The sequence below is a fragment of the Mus pahari genome, chromosome 1, assembly GCF_900095145.1.
Source record: "Mus pahari chromosome 1, PAHARI_EIJ_v1.1, whole genome shotgun sequence".
Classification (NCBI taxonomy): domain Eukaryota; kingdom Metazoa; phylum Chordata; class Mammalia; order Rodentia; family Muridae; genus Mus; species Mus pahari.
Window position 1 is genome coordinate 12,982,560 of NC_034590.1, and position 7,687 is coordinate 12,990,246.

Consider the following 7,687-nt stretch of genomic DNA (forward strand, 5'->3'; position numbering starts at 1 on the left):
GCCCTTAACTGATTAGAGGTGATGTTCACTGTAGATTAGATATGTGAGATTGGGGTTGACATGTTGGGTATTGTCTTAGTTTAGGTTATTTATTGCTAAGATAAAACACCATGTCTAAAAATCAATTTGTGTGGGAAGAATTTACTTTAGCAAACCACTCTGGAGTCACATTCCATCACTGAGAGAAGTCAACAGGAACTCAAACAGAGCAGGGACCAAGAGGTAGGAATTGATGCAGAGGCCATGAAGAAATGGTGCTTTCTGGCTTGATCCTTAAGGTTTGTTTGACCTGCTTCAACACTCAGGACCACCAGCCCAGGGCTGATACTACCCATAGTGGTCTGGACATTCCCACAATAATCATTCATCATGACAATACTCCACAGTTGGCCTACACGCTGATCCTATAGAGGTATGTGTTTTGTTTTGTTTTCAATTGAGATTCCCTCTTCCATAATGTGTTTGTGTTTGTGGACAGTTAACCACAACAGCATTAACAACAAAGACTATGGACACTCGGTGGGTGCTGGGGTGGGAGGAATCAGACAATATTTGTTGATATCCAGTATCTCTAGTACTATAAGCATTAGTAAAGAGAAGGTGGACGATAAACTAGATTCCTAGCTCTGTTTGTTAGCTGGTGGGGGTTAGATGTCACATCAGCCTCTGGGAGTCTTCAGAGTGGGGCAGTGTTTGAAAGACTTCAGCATATGGCTAGGAGCTTTCTAGGAGAAAAAGAAAAGAACACCCAAACAGATATCATGATTTCTACCAAAACGCATGTCCTATGTTCTGTTAAACCATGGAAATTTACCACTTTTCTAGGACAATCTGAGTAACTGACCTGGTGGTTGTTAGTACCAGGACATTCCAAACCCAGGAGCGAACAATGTGACCTATGGCCTGCGTTGCCAAGCCAATGGCCCTCATTTCCTAGAACCTACTTGGCTCACCTCCCACCCTCACTTGTGTGAAGTCATTTTCCATATAAATTAGGAGATCACCCCCTCCTCGCTCTCTTTCTTCTCTACCCTTCTACTTGCCTTGCTTCCCCCTTTGTCTCTACATAATAAACCTCTCTCACGTGGAACCGCCTTGGCCTGGTACACTGTTTGGTATATCCGCTAAATGTATATATTAATATTAATAATACATCAGTGGTAATATTTCCCCTCTACTCCATGTAGCTAGTTACACCCATGTTGCTCCTTCACACAGGGTACCTCTCAGCCTTCACATCTGTTAAATCCTGCTTATCTTCCAAGGCTTTGGTTCAGTTGCTGCATCCTCTCTCACAGCAGATCAATTCTTTTTTATCTGTAGTCCCTGCATGATAGAGCTGTGCCTGGTGATGGGGTGGTCTACCCATGGACCTATCTTCGCTCTGGTCTCAGATTTGCCAACAGACGAAATCAAGGTGGTATGTGTTTCCTCTTTTACAATGATTAAATTGGGGATTTCTTGTTTGTGTGACTTCAGGGGTGGTCACTGACCAACGGTGGAACATCTTCCTCTCCTTTCCGGTGTAGCAGCCTTCAAAGGTCTTTTACACAGAACCTTTGGGAACTCATACATTCCCAAAGTATTTTGTCCTTAATAAGATACAATGAACAAGCCAGGCGTGGTGGCACACGCCTTTAATCCCAGCACTTGGGAGGCAGAGGCAGGCGGATTTCTGAGTTTGAGGCCAGCCTGGTCTACAAAGTGACAGAGAAACCCTGTCTTGAAAAACAAACAAACAAACAAAAGATACAATGAACAATGCCCCAGGGAATGTTCTTAATTACAAAGGAATCGTCTCCCTTTGAAACTTGCAGGGGTTTTGTTTGTTTGTTGGTTGGTTGGTTGGTTTTTTGGTTTTGTTTTTGTTTTTTTGCAAGACTTCATGGAATAACCTCATGTATTGGCATGCGATTTATTATTGATATTGGCATTGAGAATGCAGTGAGGCTTCGGTTCTGACTCTCTGACTTCCAGAAGGAAACTGTCTGAGTGACAGGGAAGGACTCTGTATTTTCTGCTGCAAAGTTCTTAGTAACCAAATATAGGCGGCCCTGTTCTCCTAGGCAAGTTTATAAACAAACTCATTTAATATAGGTATTGAATAGGTGTAGAGCTTTGAGGATAAAAGCAAACCAAAGAACTAACAGCAAAGTCTACGTAAAATAAAGACTGCTTGATGTTTAAAAAAAAGATTCGCAAGCTGCCTGCTCCTGGGCCTGTGGGCACACTACTCTTTCTGCTGACATGCCATCTTCCTCTGCACTTCTTTCAAAAATCCATCATAGTTACTCTTATAGCTCAAGGAAGGCGATTCTCCTCTCAGCTAATGTTGGCCGTGCTCACATATCTTCTCTGTACTACACCGTGTCTTGAAAACTTAGTTCTTAGAACTTAACCTTGCAATTCAGTTTGCATGCCTTCATTCACTTCCCCAGATCAATGGTACTGCCCACCCTAAGGCCTTTATTTAAAAGGGGCTACGCTTAAAAACTCTTCAAAGAAACCTCACCTCTTTTATGAATTAGCATTATTAAGCAATATTAATATATATGATTTGAGNGGATAAACCAAACAGCAGACCACGCCAAGGTGATTCCACGTGAGAGGTTTATTAAGCAGGGATGGGGAGCGGTAAAGTGGGTAGAAGAGTAGAGAAGAGAGAGAGGAGGAGGAGAAAAAGGGGAAGGAGGGAAAAGAAGAAGAGAAGAGAACGGGGTAAAGAGAGGAGGAGAAGAGGAAGAGAGCGAGGAGGGGGTGATCCCCTAATTTATAGGGAGAATGACATCACACCAATGAGGGTGGGGACTGAGCCAGGTGAGTTGTGGGATTGAGGGTCNTTGTCCTGGCAACGCAGGTCTAGTGTCACGTGGTTGGGTCAGGCCTTGGAGTGTCCTGGTGCTAACAACCTCACTCCTGCAGGTGAGGCACAGAAGTGCCAAGGCCATGATTTCTCTAGAGTCATGCTGCTAGCCGAGGGTCCAAGCAGTAATCTACTGAAGGGGAGGTGCTAGAGACTCTTCTCAATGGAGTCTTCCTCCTAAATGTATTCAGAAGGACTGAGAGTAAGTGGATCTTGGAATAGCTTTTTGACTGTCATGATTTGATGTTCCCTCTGTCACCCACCACAAGGGTTCTAGCATCACAGGTTGCAAGAGACCTTGTCTCCCAGACCAAAGCACCACAGGAAGATAAACTTTCTTGTGTTTTTCTGTGGCTGGCACATGGTATTGATTTCTGGGTAGAATCAACATCAATATCATCACACTGTTATTTTATGAACAAACACATTATTTTGTTCTTTGCTGGCTTTGCGCTGGGAAGTCACGCAACCAGCCTTCAGGAGTGCATGCGAAGAGTGCACGCATACGTCAGAAGGCGGAACATATGAATTTACTATGGACGAGGTACTTTACAAATAGCTTGCTCCCATGACATAAAAGTGTAGGCCTTTTACACAACTCTAACAGGAAGATATTTGTTTTGTTTGTTTGTTTGTTTGTTTGTTTTAAGGCAAGTACTTGCCACGTTGCCAACACTTGCCTTGAACATGCAACTCTCCAGTCTCAGTCCCCCAGGGTGCTGAGACAGGCTCACACTACTGCACCCAACTGTGCAGAGGCGTGCATACTCTTTAAGGGTCTGATACTCACAGAATTGAAGTAAGTTATTTAAGGTCACACAGAAATAAGTAACAAGTTTCAAAGTTAACCCTGGCTCATTCTATTCCAAAGTCATATATTTCATATATACTTCTTCTTGATTCTAGGTGAAAATACCAAGCCCAGGACTAGGAGCTGATCCTTAAGGCGGTGAATTGGAGCTTCTCAGTCCTTCATCTCTAAGAACTGGCCTCTCAATATGGAATCAGCATGGAAATACTTTGAAAACTCTTCTTCTAGACACGACAGAGTCAACTGCAGCTGAGGTTCTCTGCACAAGCTTGTAGAAATATTGGCAACTGAGAGCTATTGAGACGTGTCTGTTATTTTCTTCAGTGGCGTAGCCACTGATAAGCTGTCCTTACTCAAGTAAATAACCTCCCACACCTGCCCAGGCAAGAAACTAAATAAACTCAGCCGGCTATTGGCAAAATAGGCTCGAAGGCTGGTCAGCCTTTCAGAGCCCTGGCTGATCTTGTGAGACCGAGGCTTAGAATTCAGTACCTACATGGCAACTCACAACTCTTTTTGACTCTAGTCTCAGGAGATCTAACGCTCTCCTCTGACATCCTCAGGCCCTGGGTGCACAGTGCATATAGAAAACACTCATACATAGTTTTTAAAAATCTAGAAGATGATGTGGATGTAGGAGACAGAGTTGCTGGGAAGAATTCCAGTGAGGAGAGGAATGAGAGAGGAAGATGGGGGGGGGGTGACTCAAATTTATTATATACATGTATGAAACCACTGAACAACTTAAAAAAAAGCAAATCTGTTATACAGAAAGAACTACCCCATGTTTAGTCAGCTCATGTAGAGATTGAGGACTAATTGTATACAAAATAAAGTTGCAGGTAAATTATCTTTCAGTTTATGTTACCATGGAATAGATTTCTACAAATTTTGTAACATGAAAACAATGTGAATATATTATATTACATCAAGAGTGCCTCTCAGAGGCAGACCTCTAGGTGCTGAAGGGCCATGCTTCTCATGAGAGCTAATGGTGAGGCCAGAAGGGGTGGAATTCATGTCCTTCCGCATTCATGCACTGGTGATGTTTGGTTCTTTGTAACTGTGGTCCTGAGGTCTGGGTTTCCGTGCTATCTTTATCTGGTATCACCATCATGACCCTTTACACTTAGAAGCAGCACAGAGCTCCAGGTCCTCCTCCCCCAGGGTCTCTCCATCTCATTGTGTCACTGTATCCTCCGGCCCACTCATTGGCTCTCTCAAGAAAGGACAATCTGTGCAGTCCAGAGTATTCTCCACACTTAATCCTATCTGCAAAGGTTCTTTTCTTCCATCATCAGTTCACAAGTTGGGGCAGAGACATTTAGGAGTGCCATTATGTTGTATTCCAAACCCTAAACTCAGTAATGAAAACATGAACTCTGGCATCTTTTTAGCTTGACACCAACTGATGGGTTAGTTTCTTTGTTTTAATCAGAACCATCTCTGATCTTACCACTTACCATCTCCCTAACTGTCTCACTCATTGTTTCCTCTGCCAGAAACATTTGTTCCACCCATAACCACCTCAAAATCATGCATCTGTTGGCCAAAATTCAGCTCGGCCTATTGAAAAATTCCCTTCTTGAGTATCCTTGTCAAAATATTATTCTCCTGTAGGCTTGCACCTACACATGGAACTTAGCATAGGCTCTCTTACCCACAGTAGGCTTTGTATATATGTATGTTTCATGGACTGGCACCAGCTCCTTGATAGTGGTCTCCTTCCCATGGACATCCTGAAACCCAACAAAGTTAAGTGCCAGAGATGGCTGCCCAAGTGGCTTTTGATGTCAACAGTGATTACTAATGACAGGCTAGAACCAATTGCCCCTGGCTTTCTCCAGTACAGAAGTTATGCTATTTTACATCATCTTCTTTAGGTTTGTTAAATAAATTTAAAAGTTTTCAGAATCAATCCTCTTGCATTCAATAGCAGCTTACACATTGGTGTTTGTCTTCTGCACATGAGGACAAATTGTCAATATATTTCTTCCTCTAGCCAGGCTGAGAATTCACTTTCAATGCTTGGGAAAAAAATCTTGTTATATTCATGTTTTAGAGGCTTGAGAAATTTGCTGAGTAAATTGCTCCTTGCTTGTTCTGTTTTGATAGGATCTGTGGTCCTGTCTAAACTCCACCTGTGGTGGCAAAATGCTAAGTTCCAGCTTCAGCCCCTGTGGGCTTTTTAAGCATCTTCACTGGAGGTTGTGACCTGGGGGAAAATGGCTGGCTACTGTGATGATTTTTTTTTCTGGCTTAGAGTGTATAAAGCAAATCAAAATCTATAGTTCAGCTGCCTTCTTCCTGTAGATAGAATTTTAAAATTCATTTTTATTTTCAAGTGTAGGATCAGTTTTCTGTAGGCTCTTGAAGTCACTGGTACTGATCATTCTATGTGACAACTCTTAAAAGTTCACTTTGTGATGATTAAAATTCAGGGACTGAGGAGGAGAAAAGCAGGTATCAATTACAGATGGCAGTTGTCCTCGGTAGGTATTTTCCATCTTTCAGAGATGAAGACAGAAACAGCAATATTGATACACTCAGCCTTCAAATAGCGAAGATTTTTTTTTTTTGCTTGAAGCAGATAACTTGGCTCAGTTCAGTGCACCCTAGCCAAAAAGAGTGCTTTGCTTTTATTTCTAAAACTGATCTCCTTTCTAAGGGTGAGAAAATGAAAGCCTCATTCCCTAGTAGACATTAGTAGAAATCAAGTTATAACTCTTCATCTCCCTCTGGATTTCAGGTTAGAGATGGTGGCTCAGCTCGCATGAACATGAGAGAATACTGAGAAAGATAGGCCAGCAGAAGACCACGACCTTGAGCACTAAAGTTACGCCATTTCCTTTCATCCATATATCAGTGTTTTAGCTGGAGTTACATCAAATTCGTATTCTAATTTCCCCAATAATTAGTAGCTGCCCGCTCGTAAAGCTTACATTTTTCTCACTCAAAAGGATGTATCCTGACAATTCCTTTCGGCATTTCAGGACCAGGGTGGTGGTTTGGGTGAGATGATTCCCATAAGTCACAGGCCTTTGAACACTTGTTCCTCAGTTGGTGACCCTGTTGGGGAAGACTTTGGAGATGTGGCTTTGCTGAAGGAAGTATGGCATGATGGGCCGGCTTGGAGGTTTCAAAAGCCATATGGTACTACCAGTGTGGCCTATTTCCTGTCTGTGGTTCAAGATGTGATTTCTCGGGTGTGCATGGCACCATGCCTGGTATTTGCTGCAATACTTCCCTGACATGATGGTGATGGACTCTCATCCATCTGGAAACATAAGCCCCCAAATAAACGTTTCCTTCTGTAAGTTGCCTTGGCATTTTATTACAGCCATAGCAAAGTAACCAAGACATAGGGTAAATAATAAGACCTGGATTCTAAGTTATTTTTCAGAAGGAATTGTTTTTACTCCATCCACTGGAAGCCACATCTATCCCCAGACAGCCCCACTCTAGGACTAGGGGTGATGATGATAGATATGGGGATCATACAGACTCCTTTTCATTTGAGTCATATATCTGGTATGTATCCTGACTTTCTCTTTTACGATGACAAAAGACTCAACTTGAAGTTGGGCTAGGTTGGGACACTCAGAATAGGCCTTCTATAAAGCATTTTATTTATCTTAGACACTTCATTCCCTCAAGTCTGCAAGGGAATGTGATAATCATTTCCCCTAGGTATTCTAGCTAGAAGGTTGTGCTAACACAATTCCAAAGTTCCCTTTCTCTTTCCTCCCTTTACTTCTATTTTGTCCTCTCTTCTACCAACTTCTTCTCCGTCCTTCTGGCCTTCTGTCTAAAGAAATTTGTTCCCCACATATTTGTGACTGCTTGTTTTGTTTCCAACACTGCTGTGGCTGCTAAAATGGACATAAGCCAGAAAGATAGACAAAAGACTCAACAAAACCACAGAAATCTATCTATCTATCTATCTATCTATCTATCTATCTATCTATCTATCTATCTATATATCTATTGTGCTTGTGTGTGTGCATGTGGGG

General features: G+C 42.4%; 1 long non-coding RNA gene across 1 annotated transcript; it reads left to right on the forward strand.

Annotated features, from left to right (window-relative positions):
* The first annotated feature begins 278 nt into the window (after positions 1-278).
* Positions 279-4,310, forward strand: LOC115063160. Its single transcript, XR_003843164.1, has 3 exons — positions 279-412; positions 1,324-1,420; positions 3,770-4,310. It is a non-coding gene; the product is annotated as an uncharacterized LOC115063160 (long non-coding RNA).
* The last annotated feature ends 3,377 nt before the right edge of the window (positions 4,311-7,687 follow it).